The sequence below is a fragment of the Martes martes genome (genome assembly GCF_963455335.1).
Source record: "Martes martes genome assembly, chromosome: 5".
NCBI classification, from domain to species: domain Eukaryota; kingdom Metazoa; phylum Chordata; class Mammalia; order Carnivora; family Mustelidae; genus Martes; species Martes martes.
Genome location: NC_137892.1, coordinates 62320047 through 62337183, shown reverse-complemented (window position 1 = coordinate 62337183; position 17137 = coordinate 62320047). Strand labels below are relative to the sequence as shown.

General features: G+C 41.5%; 1 pseudogene across 1 annotated transcript; it reads left to right on the top strand.

Moving 5' to 3' along the window:
- The first annotated feature begins 2882 nt into the window (after window positions 1-2882).
- LOC308342883 (S-methylmethionine--homocysteine S-methyltransferase BHMT2-like) lies at window positions 2883-9993 on the top strand (annotated as a pseudogene). Its single transcript, XR_013968496.1, has 6 exons — window positions 2883-3042; window positions 3266-3449; window positions 4156-4334; window positions 6086-6666; window positions 8096-8186; window positions 9450-9993. The product of XR_013968496.1 is annotated as an S-methylmethionine--homocysteine S-methyltransferase BHMT2-like (transcript).
- Window positions 9994-17137: the final 7144 nt, after the last annotated feature.

Here is a 17137-nt window from a genome sequence, read left to right as displayed (position 1 = left end):
AGGCATGTGACTTTGTGCAGGACACTTGGCTGCTCAGAGCCCTGGTCTTCTCTGTGCAAAATGGCGATCATTTATGCTTAAATGCACAGGGTTATTGAGAAAACTAGAGCAGGGAAAGAACGTGGAAGTACTGTGTGATTCTGTGTACGTGTAAAGTGTTCATACTTGTCAATGCTCATGCCCATTTACTCAGTTAACCAACCAACACTTATCAAGTACCTGTTATAGTCCAAACTCTATGCTCAAAACAAAGATGAAAGAAAGCCACAGAGCCTGTTCAAAAGTGGCTCACGGTCCAGTGAGGGAGGCAAACACAAACATTTACTAAAATGCCATGTGGTGAGTACATTAATGGAAATACAAGCTCACTGGTAGGAAAGGAGAAGGTCCCCAACTCTGCTGGTCTTCTCAAATTGCAGGGTTTTTAAATTTGATTTTATTTCGAGTCAATTAACATAGAGTGTATTATTAATTTCAGAGATAGAGTTCAGTGATTCATCAGTTGCATATAACAGCCAGTGCTCATCCCATCACATGCCTTCCTTAATGTCCATCACCCAGTTACCCCATCCCCCTCAAACTGCAGTTTAAACCATGACTGGGACTTGTCTGACTTGCTCATTGCCCCCTTTGTTATCTATTACATTTACCGTGATAATGTCAGGCTCACCATCCAAACTCTTGCTCTCTGACCTCAGTGGGAAGATGTGAACGCTGCTGCCTGTGACCTTGCCGGGGAAGTGGCTGGCAAAGGTGATGCTTTAATAGCAGAGGGATCTGCCAGACATCAGTGTGCGGACACCACGAGGATGAAGCTAGAGTTAAAAAACTCTCTCGACTCCAGCTAGAGGTTTTTACAAACAAAAATGCAGACTTCTTGGTTGCAGGTGTGAGCCTAGTATTTTAGGGAGAGGAGTCACCCTCTTCTGATAAATCCCACTACATAGTCTTCACCTTTCATGAGGGTATTGGATTGCTTTATGCCCTCATTTCCTCAGGGTACAGGGTCAAAGGTTTATGTACATGCATTGCTGTCAAGGCAAACATCTCTCACTTGCATGCTGGGTTTTAGTGAAGTCCAAGGGCAGACCCAGAAGAGGCCCAGCCATAGCCTTGGTTTTCTTTGGATGGTTGTAGCAGGTGACTCAAAGGGGACCCTACAATGTTGGGTGAGAAGGGAACAGTGCTTCAGGCAGCAACCTCTCCTGTGGGAGAGGCAGGGCTGGATGGAGCTGTGCAGGGGTGGAGGCTGCGAGTGAGCAAAGCTTAGGAGGTAGGTGGCTAGTCAGGCTCATGAGGCCCCACTAATACCACTCAGTACCAGCAAGTTTCCTTGCCCTCCTCTGTCCATGCTGTGCTAACTCTCATCCCTCTGCTTTCACTCACGCTGTAATACATGAGGGATATTTTGAAGAAAGAAAGAGAATTGGTCATTGATTGGACATGAAGGCCCAGAACATTCTTTTCCTTCCACTTCTAAAAATGAAAAAGCCCTCATTCCCCATTTCTCATCTTTGCTACCACTTGGAGTCGAGCTCTCAGCCCAAGTCTCTAGCCCCCAACAAGGCCAATAATCTCCCAGCTGCTGTTTCCCTTATCACCCTCTGAATCTGTTAAAAAGCTTGCTTCACCAACCTTTCCAAGGCTCAGGGCCACCCAAGCCTGGCAGACGCACTTGGCAACAATCACCTGCACAGATGGGCACAAACTCCACCTCATAGGTTCTCCAGACGGATGGGGACACAAGTTCATTTTGTTACCAACCTCTCTGTGGACTCTCTCTGCCATTCCTCACACATTGCTTCTGCAGAATCTAAGTCAAGAAGACTTAGATTTTTGCTGGCTTTTCTTCACTTACTTAGGGTCAGCTTTTCAACTGTGGCCCTTAAGGGCATTCCTGGGAAGACCCCTACAAATGACCTGGGTTTACCAGGCTAGGTGTCCTGTCCACCCTCGACAAAGAAACTCAGCAGCTGCTCCTCCCTGTTCTGTGCCACAGTGGTCTCATTGGGGGAAATCCCATCTAAAGAGAAGTGAATATAAAATCACTTTGAAGTAGAAAGTATAATAAACTACTCATTATTTTTCAGAGATTACCCCAGCTCCATAAAGATGAGTATAAAATTTATTAGTAAGGGGCATCTGGGTGCTCAGTCGGTTAAGTGCCCCAATCAGTTTCAGCTTGGGTTGTGATCTCAGAGTCCTGAGATCCAGCCCCACACTGGGCTGTGCTCTCAGTGGGGAGTCTGTCTGAGATTCTCTCTCTCTCTCTCTCTCTCGTGCGCCCTCTATCTCTTCCCCTACTCATGTATGCTCTCTCTCTCTCAAATAACTCTTTAAAAAAAATAATATTTATTTCTAAAATGTTCATTCCTGGGGCACCTGGGTGGCTCAGTAGGTTAAGTGTCTGCCTTCGGCTCAAGTCATGATCCCAGGGTCCTGGGTTCCAGTCCTGCATCCAGCTTCCTGCTCAGTGGGGAGCTCCCTGTCCCACTGCCCCTCCCCCATCACTCATGTTCTCACTTGCTCTGCTCTCTCTCTCTCTCTCTCAAATAAATAAATAGAAGATTGTAAAAAAAAACCCTTAGTTCCTTCAAAATTATGATTTTAAATACTCAATTACGTTAAAAACCTTTGTGTTGTTTTTCTGTTTTTTTTTTCCATAACAGTCTTCATCTTGCTGAATCAATGATCTCTGAATGCAAATCTTTATATTACTGTTAAAGGAATTAAAATGTTTACTCAGAAAAGGATTCTTTAGTTTGATGAAGACCTGTTCCTCAGCAAGTTTTATCACATATACTTGGTCATTCTTGTAACGATTTTGCAACATATTTATTCCACCTTTTAAAATCTGCTTTACATTTGGACCAATAGAAAAAGGGAAATCTCCCTTAGTATTTTGAGTGGAAGAAGCTGTATGGGCTGTGGAAGTCTTAAAAGAATCGGGTAAACCAGTGGCAGCTACCATGTACATAGGCCCGGACGAAGACATGCGCAGTGTGACATCAGGAGAATGTGCTGTTAAGCTGGTGAAGGCAGGTAAACGGACCCATAATGCGGTCAGCAATTCAGCTCTTGCTTGAGAAACTTAACAAAGGTTGCTTAATCTTGTGAGAGCAGTTCAGAAATAGAATTAACTGGTACTGGTTTCCCTCTTGGTAAAACTTGGGAAGTAGAGAAGGATAACTAATCTCTAAGGCAATTTACAACTATTAAAGAATAAAATAAGTAAAATGTACAAGTTCTTTATTTCTTTGCCTAGGGATGGCCACCGTGGGCGTGAGCAGCAGCTTTGGGCCCAGCACCAGCTTGAAGACGATGAGGCTCATGAAGGAGGGCCTACAGGGCTGCAGGGTTGAAGGCACACCTGCTGGTGCAGGCCGTGGGCTTCGACACCCCTGACTATGGCAAAGGTGGGTTTGTGGATCTCCCAGAATATCCCTTTGGTAAGTTCAGGGCATAGGAGCGGTCCTTGTGTTTTCTTTTTCTTTCTCTCTTTCTTTCTTTCTTTTTTTTTTTTTTTTAAGATTTTATTTACTCATTTGAGAGACAGAAAGAGAGAGTGAAAGAGGGAACAGGGAGAGTGGCAGAGGGAGAAGCACACTCCCCACTGAGCAGGGAGCCCGATGCAGGGCTCGATCCCAGGACCCTGGGATCATGACCTGAACCGAAGGCAGACGCTTAACGACTGAGCTACCCAGGTGCCCTGTCCTCATGTTTTCTTATGCTGACAACATGGAAAAGGCTATAATGAACAGCTATGGTACAGTCTAATGAAAAGAGATGGAATAAGACCCCAAACAGTCAATGTTAATGAAAAAAATGAGATAATCTAAAGTTCATCATATTTTAATTTTATTTTTAAAAAAGATTTTATGTATTTATTTATTTGTCAGAGAGAGAGAGAAAGAGAGAGCACAAGCAGGGGGAACAGCAGGCAGAGGAAGAAGCAGGCTCCCCGATCAGCAAGGAAGTCAATGTGAGACTCAATCCCAGGACCCTGGGATCGTGACCTGAGCCAAGGGCAGCTGCTTAACGGACTGAGCCACCCAGACATCCCAATCATGTTTTAACTTTAAAAGATGCCCATCAGAGCGCCTACGATGTAAATGTAGGGACGGTGACAGAAATGCTGTGATTATTGTGTTGCAGGACTAGAGCCCAGAGTTGGAACCAGATGGGATATTAAAAAATATGCCAAAGAGGCCTACAACATAGGGGTCTGGTACATTTCCAGCCCCAGGCAGGGGATTGCTGACCCCAGCTTCAGACAAACATGGCAGCTGGAGAAGTAGCCTTAATATGCACATCAAACCCTGGATTCGGGCCAGGTAGGAATTGTTTAATTAAGATCACTATTTTTCTCTAACTTCATTTTATTTGTTGGTAGAAACACTATGCATGCAATAAATATTCAAAAAGCATAGAGTGTATAGATTAAAACTAATGGCTGCCCTCTCCTGACACCATTCCAATTCCCAGAGTTAATGACCTCTTTGCTGCTTGTGTTTTGAAGTCTTATACCTAATGTCTGGTTTTACAATTTTAAGCTGTAATTACTGCTAACCCTTTACAAAGCCTCAAGCGTTTAAATCACGTAACATTCCCCTTTTCTCCCTGTTCTACTTTTCCCAATTTTGATTACATTTTTACTTCTTCTGTTCATTATCTTTATAAGTTTGAATTTTCTATTTAACTTCCCATTTCTTTAATCCATTGATGTAAAGCAACATCTCTTACTTAGACTCTGTAAAATAAGAATTAACTCTTTCCACTCCCCTCAACTCTTCCTCCCTCATCTACCTCTTGGCTTCTTTAAGTTATACCATTTCTCTTAAATCATCAAGGTTTAGAACCATTGTGTTCTGCTCTGTAAATATAATTAAGTCTTTCAAGCTTTATAGATTTATTATAAAAATGTAAAGCTAGTAAATAACATTTATAATATTATAATTATCATATTAAACAAACAGGATTCATGAAATATAATAATCAGAAGGCAACTTTCTTTTTGTCTTCTTCTGTCTCTTTAAACCTCCTCATTAGGTGGAGTCTATCCTCTCTCCCTATCTGAAAATACAGACATGCCCTAGGACTTCACTGGGTCCATCTTAGGCAACAGAAAGCTCCATGACCACTTTATTTAGCAAACATAGTCTTAATTCAGGAATTAAAAGTGTTCAGTTCCAGGGACACCTGTGTGGCTCAGTCAGTTAAGTGTCCGATTCTTGATCTCAGCCCAGGTTTTGATCTCAGGGTTGTGCATTCAAGCCCTGCACTGGGCTGTCCACACCGGGCATGGAAGCTGATTTTTAAAAAAATGTTCAGGTCCACGTAAAATCAAAATTTGGAACACATGAAACTTGTATTTTCTCTGGTTTTCCAGCAGTTGCCTTCAAAAGGCAGGCAACTAGGGAAGGCCAGGCCAGCCTGATCCTTCTCTCTGTCTCATGCTTCCAGCCCTCTCTCCCCATCTTGCTAACCAGGATTTCTGACCTCTTCAGATTCAAGGGGAGAGAAGAGAGGATGGCAAGGGGAGTCAACTGCTTGTACTTGGCTGGCAGCCTAACAGGAAGACCGCTATTTTCTGGGCCTGGCAGGTCTTCACCAGTGCTCCTTACAGGCTTCCACTGCGAACTTTGGGTCTGCACTTCTCATGCCACAGGCATTTCATTCTTCTCTGTCTGCACTTCCCTTTCAAATCCTGGCTTTTTCAGCAGGTCACTCGAGATAACCCGTATTGGGGGGGGGGGGGTCTAGCTCTCCTTCCTGGTGATTCTAAATACCTCCAGATTTCAAACACATCTTTTTCTGAAAGGTGCTATGAAACCCAGTGCTTGCTTTTGATAGAAATGTGAGAAAGGCATTAATGGACATAGTTTTTCAGTCTGTAGGTTGAAACTGAAGTTCTGTGTGTATTTGGCAAATATATATATACACACACACACACACACATATACATATACATATATGTATTTATATGTAAATATATATATACACACACACACAAATATATATATAAAATATATTGGACTTATAAAGTAGGTATACATTTTTAATTAATTTTTTTTTTCAAACACAGGGCTAGAAGGGAGTATTGGGAATATCTGCTGCCAGCTTCAGGCAGACCTTTCTGTCCTTCCGGACACCTAAGGAGTGGTGAGAGGAAACAGTGAAATGACAGAACAGAAAGAAATCCCCCTCAAGTCCCATCTGGAACTCTTCCTCGCCTTTACCCTCAGCGCACCCTGCTGTCTCCAGCTGAACAGCTAATGTGCTCCTGGACCTTCAGTTCAGGTCAACACATGCATCTTGCCTTCCTGCTGTGGACGAGCACCCAACTGGGTGCTGCTGGAGATGCAAAGACAATGAGAAAGGCCCCTGGTCCTCCAGTTACTTACTGTCCAGTAATGCCGTCGTCCATTCTTTGGAAGGTCATCAAGAATAACAAAACTTGTCTTTAGGGTCAATCTGAGATGTTAAAATAACTAGAAGTCACTGAACACCAAATCTACTGATGAACTCAGGCAACTAAGCTAGGTGCCGGAGAAAGATGGAGGAGCAATGAGTCTGCTTTTCTTACATGATTTGTATAATGACTCCAAGGGCAATCCCAAAGGGATAGATGCAAAAAGTGTTCTGAACAATGGCAGAGTTATTGAAGTAAGTATATAACCTTTCAAAGTGATTACTTTCAAAGATGATTTTACTTAAAGGTGTTAGGTCCTTTAAAAACAACAACAAAAAAAGGTGTTAGGTCCTAGAATTTTTTCAATGTGTCTTTATGAGGGGCACCTGGGTGGCTCAGTCGATTAAATGTCTGACTCTTGATGTCCACTCAGGTCATGATATCAGGGTCATGAGATCGAGCCCTACGTCCAGCCCAGCATTGAGCCCTGCGTCTGCACTTGGCATGGAGCCAGCTTGGCATTCTCTCTCTAGCTCTTCCTCTGCCCCTCCACCCTCAGTAAAAAACATAAATCTAAAAAATGTGTCGTTACAATCACAAATAGCTAAATTATAAACTACTTAAGGACAATGACAATGTGATGTTCTTATATTTTTCCTTAAAGTATTTAGCACTGAGCTGGGCTTAATAATAGACACTCTAGATGCTCAATGAAATGCTTATTTTTGATTGTTAAAGTAAATAAAAATAGATCGACAGTTTTAGAACTTTTTAAAAGTCAGAGTTCTAATCTATCATAGTCTAGTATTTTCTTGACTTACGTTTGTGTTATTTGCCATGTGCATCTCTTTATTTTTTCCAAAACAATGTATTAGTTTGTGACAATTTATAAAATTAAAGATGATTTACTATTATTGTGTTTGAATATTTAAAATACCATGGAAATCCTTTGGAAAATAATAGCAAACATTTGTTGCTTATTGTGTTTCAGGCTATTGCTTCTCTCTCATTCTCACACTCTATCTATCCAACCAGCCATCCATTCATTTATCCATCTACCTACCCATTTACACTCATTTGTCCCTTACAGGGGTTAAAATATGAGAGTGTTCTTAATGCAGTAATTTAAATGTGAAGAGACTAAGGCTAAGTTAACTTGCCTGAGGTCCACAGTTAGTAAATGGTAGAACTGGGATCTGAACCCACATGGTCTGGCTCCGGAATCCATGTTCACAATGACTATACTGCACAACCTCTATCATATACACTGCTGCTGCTTTTATTAGATGCTATCCAAATTTTTCTGTTGTGGAGTTTCATGGGTTTTATCAGCTTTTCTTAACATGAATCAGCCCTTCAATCCTGTTTCTGTGAGGTAGATAACCTGGAACTCATTAAATGTTGCCACTGTACCCATAATTAATACAGAAACCCACTGCGCTGGAAATTAAAGGGTAAATCCTTTACCATCATCCCAAGGCCCTGGGGGTCCTTAAGGATGACTAAAACAAATCACTAAGCCCGAGTAGCTTTGCCAACATCCTCTACCAAGGCCATCTGACCACTGTTTGGACTTTTCCAGTTGGAACTCACTACCTTGCAAGACCACATATTCTTTTTTAAGATATATTTCATTCTTTGAAAGTTATTACGTACATTAACCAAAAATCTACTTATCAACAGCTCTTGCCTATCTGTCCACATAATAGTCTCTGGGCACCCAAAGAAAAAATTTATGGTTTCTTCCATATGAGAGTGCTTCAAAAATCTGAAGGTAGGTGTCATGCTTCCCTATACTTAACTCTTCCTTATTTCCCTCAACCAAAGACATAGACTTCTAAGATGTGCCTTGCCGTACTAGCACTGTGAATTGGACAATTAACTTTTCCATCCTCATTTTCTCATCTCTTAAATGAGGATAACAACAGAACCATCCTCACTGGATTACTATGAGGATAAGTAAAATAACAAGATACTTAGGCAGAGTTTCTGGCATATAGCAGGCATTCAGTGTATATAAAATAGTGTAATATAATTAAGTGATTTGGTTCCCATTCCCTGCACCCTCATGATGACTCTCCTCTAGCCACACTCCAGCACCAAAGTCTCTCCTTAAGTTTAGTACCCGGTCCTGAACTCCGCACTCCAGGAGTGGGTGCTCGTACAACAGCTTGATAGGTGAAATAAATAAATGAATAAATCTTAATTATATATGTAAGTCATTGTTCGCTACATAAACTTTACAAATATTTTGAGAGTATAGTGGAAGTAAAGATCTCTTACAGTTTCAGCATAATGATTAAGTAGCTATGGAAAAAATTAACAAGAAATGTACAAGAGCTGTTGAAGGGAATTTGAGGGTGCTACTGTAGGATACAGAATAAGATGAATACATCTACACATGCTTATGAAGAGAAAGACACAATCTTCTAAGATGCTAAGTTATTCTAAATTGACTAATAATTATAATATAGTCCCAGTGAAAAATATCATCAGGATTGAGGGAAAATAGACATGCAAACTCTTGGGTTCATATCAGGAGAAAAACCATGGGGGTTATGGGAAAATTAGAAAAACAGAGGTAGTCAGGAAGTACATGTAGCCTTGCCAAAAAAAATCACTATATGTAACATAGCTGGAGTGACTAAAGCCACTGGAAATGTGCATTAAAAAAAAAAGAAAAGAAAGAAAGATCAATAGAAGGTAATGTATGATAAAGGGTGGATTTCAGGTCAGTGAGGAAAAGCTGGACTGTTTAATAAACGATGGACAATCATATGGAAAAAAAAGTTAGATCTCTTAAAACAAGTTCAATGTTGATCAAAGGTTGATTTTAAACATAAATGCATGAAAGAAAAGTCATTAAAGAAAAAAACATCAATTTTACCACGCAAAAAAATTTAAATGTCTGCATAAAACTCAAAATCCTCTAAACAAAGGTAAAGTCAAAGGGGAATAATGTGTAAAGGGTTAGTAACTGCTGTTCCAGGAGGGGCTCTTGAGCTCTCTTAGTTCAACTCTCTTCCCTTCTATGCAGATATTATGAAGGTGGGGCTCACCTATGAGACTGGGATTCAGAGTTCCATTCCACCCCATTTTCTTGGGCTTCCAAGTGTTATAAGAGGGAGCTGTATGCATCTGGGGACCAAGCAAAACCTTGGAGTAAGCACCAGGAGCATCACCATTCTTCGACGATCACTATTCCACTGTAAGCTATGATGCTGGGAGTCAGAGGTGCCAGGAAGCACGGTGCACCCAGTAGAGATGATGTGAGCTTCCAGGCACGGCCAGAGACTTCAGGCAGCTTCTGGACATGGACACATTATCCCTTAACATGGTACTTGCTAGATGCAACTTGCCCCTTCCTTTCCCAGGCAGCAGGTCTTTTCCCTTTTGTGGCAACTTCTGGGGATCAGTTACCAGCTCCTGCACCTCACACATGGACATCATACTGCCTTCTCTCCATTTTCCTCAATTCCCACAATCTTTTAAGGTTTTCAGAGAAAGCCTCTTTTCCTCTCACTGTGTGGGTTACAATAGGATGTTAGACCAAAATTAAAAGAAAAATGAGGTCCACTTTCCTAAAAGGCATTTTTATTGGAGGTGGAGGAAATATTTGCCTTAGAGCTTTGCAGTATAGGGAAAAGGGAGGGATAACAGATTTACAGATTAAAGCAATCTGAATGCTAATATCCTGCTACAAATACCACACCTTTCAGAAACTAAGAGATTTTCCTTACCCTATAGATTAGGAAATATATTTCCTTAATCTATGAAGAGTCAGAAAAGATACGCAACACATTCAAAATTAGATAAGTACATGTCAAAACAATGAAATATCTTTTTTCACCTATCACTGATAAAAACCAAAAAACTGATAATAATTTATGGTGATAAGGGTATGGGGGGAAAGACGCATCACACATAGACTTTTTGTAGAAGTGTAAACTGGTACTATTTGAAAAGAATAGGGCATAGCAACAAGCAGTATCATTTCTAGGAATGTAACCCATATTTATTTTCATATTTGTGCAGAAGTACATATCTGGAAATTACCAATATATCCATAATGAAACATTAGTTAAGTGAATTAAGAAACATCTACAGGATGATAAACGATGGAGCCATTAAGAAGAATACATTAGGTCAACATGTACCAAAATGGAAGGATCTCCTAGATATGTTGTTAAATGAAAGTATGTTCCTACTGTGTTTGTTCAGAATATTTCCAGGAGGAATGCTCCCCTCCTGTGAAAAGGAGACTAGTGACTGAAACTTTTGCCTGGTGAACTGGGGAGATCCCAGGCCCTGAGGTCTTGACTCAACCCATCCCGAAGAAGTCACCGAAGGTTCTTGGTCTCATCACAAGAACAATTTCAAGGACAAACATACAACACAAGCAGGGAAGTTTATGAGAGCAAAAGTATATTCTTTGAGCGAATATGAGAGCTGGTAAACTCAAGAGAGAGAGCAGCTGACCTGAGGTTTGGGTTTCAATGTTTTGTTGACAGCCTTTAATTAGGGGTTAGAATATTCTTTACCTGGAGAAGGGATTTCTTGGAAGCAGGGTTTCATGCCTTTTCTTTTTTACTTGGTCAGGAGTTTCCTGTCATGGCACCTGCCATCTTGTTCCTATCTGGTTTGATCTGGCTTCTTGGGGAGTGCTGCATGACAGGTCTCTGACTTTCCCAATAGCTGCCCATGACTTCCTCTATGTTGGTCTCTAGGTATCCTGTTAGAACCTAACTGCCTACCCTAACAAAACTATGGTACAGTAGGAAGATTTGCTTTTCTCTGATACGTTTTCTAGTGTCTTAATATGGGCAGTCATTACTTTTTCAATAAAATCAATTAGTTTCAAAGTTTATACCAAGATTGCTAATTGCAAGAGGAGAAATCATCAGATCATGAGTTCCCTGTCATGACACAGTATTAGAAACACTGCATCATCAATAATATATACCAGCCAAATGTACCTGAGTGGAATCTAATCCAGTTTAGAGGAAATACAAGTGATACAGGCATAAGGTAACCAACACCACAAGGAAGCAATCAGGAGAATCATATATTCAATAGGAGAGCTGGTCTGGTCTATTCCACAGGTCAGTACCTTGGGATTGTTCATCCATATATAAGAAACCAGTGCGGGGCACCTGGATGTCTCAGTTCGTTGAGCCTCTGACTCTTGGTTTTGGCTCAGGTCGTGATCCTGTGATCTCTGGTCATGAGATCGAGCCCTGCCTCCAGCCCCGTCAGATGCTCCATGACCAGTGAGGAGTCTGCTTGTCCCTCTCCCTCCCTCTACTTGCTCTCTCTCTCTCAAATAAATAAATAAAATAAAATAAAATAAAATAAAAAGGGAGAGAGAGAGAGAGAAAGAAAGAAAGAAAGAAAGGGAGGAAGGAAGGAAGGAAGGAAGGAGAAACCAACACAATACATAGTCCTAGATTGGATCCTAGTTTTGATAAATCTGCCATAAAAGACCTTTTGGGTACAAACTGGGACTATTTGGCTACAGACTGGGTATTAAGGAATCAGAATGAATTTTGACTGCATAGGAAAATGTCCTCCCTTTACAGAGATGCATATGAATTTTTTAATGCACACTGAAATGTTCAATTCCTATTTAAAATTTACCTTAAATATTTCGACATAGAAAAATGAGGGTTTTCTTAAAGAGCAAAATTCCTACAGGTTCTGATTTGGTAGGGCGAATTAAGAATAAGGTAATCGTCAAAATTAAGACTGCCCACTGAAACGAAGAATGACTGGCTTGAACCGGCTCTTTCCAGTTCTGCAGCAGATGTTTACTGTACCCGGGAGTTACCTAGAAGAGTCGATGGCCCCCTGATAAACCCTGCTTGCGCTGCGGGTAGAATCAACAGTGCACGCCCGGCAAATAGCTGTAAGGGATGGAAGACGTGTGGAATCTAAGGGGTGAAGTTCAACTGGAAAAACAATTCCCTTCACCCGGAGCACAGACCAGATTTGATTCCCTTCTGCAAAACCGTAAGCAGCGTTAAGCAACTCATTTTGGCTGTACAGTCAGCTGCCTTGGAGACCAGCACACACTTTGTCTAATCAATAATGCAAATACTGAAGAGAATTTCAGGAGGCTACAATTTTGGCCGCCATCAGAGTTATTTTCCTAAAGAGTCCTGAGCAAAGGAGATGGGGCATTCTGAGTGGCCTTGCCGACACTCTGCGGCCACCTGCGCTTCCATTCTGATACTTAGAGCGGAAAGGAGAGAAAGGGAAAGAGAAGTCATACTCTTCATGATAGAGACCCAGATGAGCTGGCCTCTTCAAAACAGAAAAATGAAAGAAGCATCTTTCCAGTTGGTGGTGATGACCTACTCCGAGGGTTCTGTGCTTTCATAACAATTATATCCACTCTCGAGGGTACATGATACGATGATCGCTGGGTGTTACACTCAACTAATGAGTCATTGAACATTATAGCAAAAACCAACGATGTCCCAAACCTTGGCTAAATGAATTTAAATTAAAAAAAACAAACAATTATATCCACTCTCAATCACTGACCCATCCGTTTATTACTCAAATAACATGCACTTAGCGCTTGACCTGTGATAGTCACAGCACCCTTCCCATAGTACCCAATATTTATCATAAAAAAGCACAATACAGTGTCAGTACTCCCTGGATCATTCCTGTTTACTCGCCTGTCCCTACTTGAGAGGACAGAGGAAATATCTTGTTAATTGTTAGAGTCCCAGGGCCTGGCACGTTGTAGGACTCAAAAAGATGCTGAATGAATGAATGAACATACAAACCAGAGTCGGGTCCAGGGTTACAAAGATGCATACACCACTGTCTCATGCTGCCTTGTTGAATTCTCTAACCAAAAATTTGGAAGAGCATGTACATCATGTGTGACAGAACAGCATTAGCTCGTGCTGACTCAAAGGAGCTGAAGTTGGAGAGATGGGTGGGAGGAAACAGGGGGCATCAGTAAGTAGAACAGCAGGCTGTGCAAGGAGGATGACTAAGGGAGCAGCCCCAGGAAGGTCCAGGCTGCAAGAGCTGAGGGAAGGATTAGGATAGAGGAGGGGGCTCTGACTCAGGGTCATTAGCGATGGAAAAAGTGCACATTGAGAAATGCGTCAGTGCCATTTAAAATTCAGAAACCATGTTAAAGTCTAAAAACAGGGAAGCCAACACAGCCATTTTAATTTTCTCTAAAAGATGAGTTCGGGACGCGGTGTTCAAACCACTCTCGGTAGCAGCAAAATTGGTAAATTATACTTTTCTGATTAGGAGATTAAGAAATACTGGTCCCCTGTTCATGAAAGTTGGGCTTCTTTCCATGTTGAAGAAGCCTTACAAGTTGCTATGATGAACATATATATCTATATATTCTGATTTTATGGGCAATACATACTTCCTCTACACTCCCACTAAAAATGCTTCTTTCCTTTACCTACTTGCTCATTCATTCATTCATTCCTTGTATTCAACAAATATTTATTAATACTCTGATGAGCCAAGCTCTGTTCTGGGTGCTGGGACTATACGGAGTGACCAACTGGTGTGCCCAGGAGAAACCTAGTTTTAGCACTGAGAGTCCTCTGTGCTAAGAAAGCCCTCTCTTCTGGGCCGATGTTGGTCATCCCAGAGCCCACAGAGTTGAGATTTTAGATAGAGAGGGCCCTCGGAAGCCCTTGCTAAAGGTTATTTTGAAGAAAAGCCCTGGAGTAGATAACAATGGCCACACAGATTTCTTGGAAAAGAGCTGTCCAGAAAGGTCAAAGCCAGAGATGCCCTGCTGACCCCATGAGCACAAGGAGCAGCCAAGAAGTTAGGGTTGCTGAGGACACAGTGAGAGGAGAGGCACAGGAGATGAGATCTGAGAAACAAGGGCAGTTGGATTATGTGAGGACATGTCAGTCCTAGCAAAGATTTCAGCTTTCTCTGAGTGATAGGAGAGGGCACAGGAGAGTTTTGACCTAGGAAGGGACAGGATCATTTTGGTGCTGTGTTAAGAATAAGCCATAGAAAGGAAACAATAGGACAGAGAGGTGTAGTATTTAAATTGTCCTTTTATTATTATTATTTTTAGTAATCTCTACACCCAACGGGGGGAGGGGTGTGTGTAGGGGGCTTGAACTCACAAGGCTGAGATTAGATCAAGAGTTGGCTCTTTTGACTGAGCCAGCCAGGTGCCCCTTAAATTATCTTCTTGAAAAGTTCTAGTCCTTCTCAGCTGTGCCCAACGAAACTGATGGAAAGATTATGTGCCTTTTATCTCTCTTTTAAAAGATTTTATTTACTTATTTGAGAAAGAGCGAGAGCATGAGCAGGGGAGAGGGGCAGAGAAAGAGGGACAAGCAGAGTCCCTGCTGAGCAGGGAGCCTGATGTGGGGCTTGATCCAAGGACCCCAAGATTGTGACCTAAGCAGAAGTCAGATGCTTAATCAACTGAGCCACCCAGGTGCCCCCAGTTTTATCTTTCCAAAAAAAGGAGGAGTCTACTCTTTCATGGTTCAGTATGACTGTTGATCCTTAAATTTTGTAATAAAAGAGAAACAGTTTCAAACATGAAGATTATAAACGGTGTCATCTAAATCACAACTCTCACATGACATGAACATACTGTTACAGAGTGCTGTTATGGAAGTGCGGTCTGGGGGCACCTGGGTGGCTCAGTCAGTTAATAAGTGTCTGCCTTCGGCTCAGGTCATGATCCCAGTGTCCCGGGATAGAGCCCCACATCGGGTTCCCTCTGAGCAGGGGGCCTGCTTCTCCCCCTGTCCCTCTTCCTGCTTGTGCTCTCTCTCTGACAAAATAAATAAATAAAATCTTCTTTAAAAAGTAAAAATAAGGAGTGGCTCAGTGGGTTAAGTCTCTGTCTTCAGCTCAGGTCATAATCCCAGGGTCCTTGGATTGAGCCCTGCATCGGGATCTCTGCTTAGCAAGGGGCCTGCTTCCCCCTCTCTCTCTGCCTGTCTCTCTGCCTACTTGTTCTCTGTCTGTCAAATAAATAAATAAAATCTTCTTTAAAAAAAAGTAAAAATAAATAAATTTTCCAAAATTTTAATAACAGTTAAGATCTGATTTAAAAAAAAAAGATCTGATTTAAAATATGTATATTTAACTCTTAGGCCTGCTCAAATTATTTTTCCAGACTTTTCCTGCACATTGAATACTGAACTAGAAATATAACATCTTAAAGCCCAAGGAAAGTAGCTCTCCCACTTCACCTCCATTTTTGCTGCTGAGAGGACACAGAGGCCCAGGGAAGTTTAGTGATTTGCTCAAGGGGTCTCTGCTGAAAAGAAATCATGTTGAAAGTCCAAATAGTTTCCTCATTTTTTCAAGAATCCTTTTTCAGAGCCTCCCACAATGCAGTGGGGAAGCAGGATGCTTTGCTCAAAAGGGCCCACCCCCAGGCTCCCTGCAACACCCAGCCAGAGAGGCTACTCCAGCTTGCTGTGTTCTCCTGCGGAGATTTATGCCTGCCCCCTCCTAAGCATGCTGTGTCCCAAAGCCTCAGACATGAAGAATGAGACAAATAAAACCAATTTCCACAGAGGCCATAATGTAGAAAATATTGCTTCTTTTCCCCTGCTAAATCAAACAATTGAGCCTGCTTCCCCTATAAATCCTCCCCCCCTCATTGTGGCATCGTGGCACTCATGTGACAAATGTTTATTGGAGACCTACTTTGTGTCAGGCATTCTACTCAGCAGTGGCCTGCATTTATTAGCATCGATGTTTTAGGATTAATTTGGAATGGATGGAAACTTGCTCCATCTAATAAAAGTCTCTTCTTTAAAATGTGGTAGAAAAACCCATAGCCGTCTACATTGTAAAACACCACGCAGTTGTTAAGTTAAAAAAAAAAGCCTTTGGAAAACATGTTCTGATTTCTAAAAACATTTTAAGGAGCAGAATAGAACACTTTAAGGTGGGTACGATGAAGAAAATAAATTTAATTCATTAATCAGCTAACTAACATAACTAAAGTCACCCAGGTGCGTTCTATATCTTTATAAGCATCAGCACTGGACGATGGGAGAGGAGGACTAACTGGGGAGAGAAGGAAGAGCCTGGGACATCCAAAGGACTAGTTAAAATTTTATTACTTGGTACTTATCCTACGCAGGACAAACTACTTTTTATGGTGATGTGACCAAATGTTGGAGATTGGGGCGAGACAGTGAAAAAAGGAGACTAGGTAAAGAGTAGGAGAGCCAGGTTCAAGTTCCAGTGGCTCCAACTTGATATCTGTGATCTTTACAAGTCACTAAGTCACTCTAAGCTCCAACATCTTAAAAACAAACAAGAGTCAGAAAAAAGGTAAACAATGGAATGGGAGAAAATACTTGTAAATTATGTATCTGGTTAAGGGTTAATATCCAGAATACATAAAGAACTCCTTACAGAGTTTAAATAACTCAAAAACAACAACAAAAAACAACTGGACAAAGGATTTGATTACAGATTTCTCCACAGGAGATATACAAATGGCCAAGGAGCATATGGGAAGAGGCTCAACATCACTAATTATTAGGGGAATGCAAATCAAAACCACAATGAGGTATCAACTCACACCCACTAGAAATAACAAGTATTAACAAGGATATGCTGAAACTGAAACATCTGAACACTCTTGGTGGGAAGGTAAAATGGTACAGCCATTGTAAAAAACAGTATAGTTGTTCCTCGGGATGCCTGGATGGCTCAGTTGGTTAAGTGTCT